Below are 1,932 nucleotides of genomic sequence, written 5' to 3'. Positions count from 1 at the left end.
GTCTTTTTTAAAGACAAAAATTTTTGAGGCGAAATACCCAAAAAGAAGTTTGTAAAAATGAATCCGCCTCAACAATATAGAACTTATCTACAATATATATAAAGCGTTGTCAAATATAAGTTTGCTATTAAAACTGTACATGCGGAAATGAATCAACAAATCATGAATAATCCAACAATGAAACAATACTTTGGAAACAAAAATTGTATATTTCAACAGCACAGTTTGGAGGTAATAATTTGTAAGTTTTACCGTGGGGCTCAAGTAGCCCGGACTTAAATGTTACGGAAACTTTATGGCGTCAGATGAAGAAGTCATTGTGTAACGATCATCAGCATTAAAACATTTGGAATTCCCTCACCCCGGAATATTGCAAAACTCTAATGGAGTCAATGCCAAAACCAGTGGCGGCGCTAGGGGTGGAGGAGTTTGGGCGAGCGCCCAACCAAAATTTGTCTCGCCCAACCTCTTTTAACAGCGATATAAATAATTACTAATTAAAAAAATCAGATCAAATTCGACAATAATGGTAATGAACGTAAAAACATTCCGAGTTGTTCAGGAATTGAAAAGTAAATTTTTAGGTACTTGATATTAATAAATTATTTTCTAATCTAAATTTGGGTAGCTACTTGTTTCCTGCTAGGACAAGAGTCAAATATTTTCATATAGAGGAAAAATAAGTCATTGATTTGGATCTATCGCTACATTAACTTTCAAGGCAGCCGATCGTAGCAAGTTTTCCTAAAAAAACAGTACATTTAATCCATTTTTTCTTACTTCTTTAGCTAACCATTACTAATGTGTAGTTTGAATTGAAAAGTCATTTGCCAGATACCACTAAGTATAAATGAATAATCTAAAAATAAATCCCTGCCCAGATCATAAACTTCGTTTGCAAGATATTAGTTTAGTCTCCCATGAAATGAATAAACTATGTAATATTGCAATGGCAGTACCATCTTCCAGTGCAAGTTTTGAAAGAACTTTCAGCACTTAGAGCATTAAAAAATATTTAAGAATAACTATGAAAAAGATATTGCAAAAAAATCGATTTAAAGTAAATTATAGTCGTTTGATGCTAAGCACAATAATAGAACAATGCCCCTCCTAATGGTCTGCGATAATAACTATTTCATTATTGAATTATTTCACACCTTATTAAAGTTTTATTCAATGTTTATAATGTTATTCGTTAATTTAAATATTTCAAATTTACTTTCGTTCAGTAAAAGAAATTATTCAATTAAAAAAATAGATTTGTTTATAATATTTTTTATTACAATACTAGTGTTATAGCGAATTTCATTCAGCATTTGTCTCCAGCATAATAACATTTACAAAAATATTCTCAGTTGTGAAATATATTTTTGTAACATTTGTTTCGTTATTCTACGAAAGTAGATAAAGTCTCGTAGATATGTGTATTGTAAATTCATATTGGGACATTCAAGGTATTGTTAAACTCTGTTTTTGTGTTTGATAAAAATAAGTGCTTACTAAAAATGAATCTGCAACGCTTTTATGTTAAATAAAAATAACTAAAAATATTTTACATTGTATTCGGCCAAAGAAGAAAACAAAATATTTTTCGCCAAGCGGAAATTAAAACTGACGCCGCCACTGGCCAAATCGTAGATATAAAAGCATTTCAGCGAAAGATGTTGATCCTTCTTTCCAAAATTTGCCTTAAGATAGTTGTATTAAAACGCGTCCGAATACTTATTTGTCAGTATGTTTGTTGCGTAAAAAAAACCACGCAAACCTAAAACTTCTTGAATTCAAACATTTTTTGGGAAAACTGCCAGCATTTCCTTATCGATGGCTTACTTTCTACAAAGCCCATTTACTTCTCTCTAGAATGATGTACAAATGAGCGTTCTTGCTCATTTTGCCTCCGAGATATGAGCAAAAACGGGCCGGAAAACATGA

The sequence above is a fragment of the Dendroctonus ponderosae genome, unplaced genomic scaffold (genome assembly GCF_020466585.1).
Source record: "Dendroctonus ponderosae isolate FM_Combo_2020 unplaced genomic scaffold, Dpon_F_20191213v2 Dpon_F_20191213_8, whole genome shotgun sequence".
NCBI classification, from domain to species: Eukaryota; Metazoa; Arthropoda; class Insecta; order Coleoptera; family Curculionidae; genus Dendroctonus; species Dendroctonus ponderosae.
The sequence above is the reverse complement of the archived record's forward strand: the minus strand, read 5'-3'. Positions refer to the sequence as shown.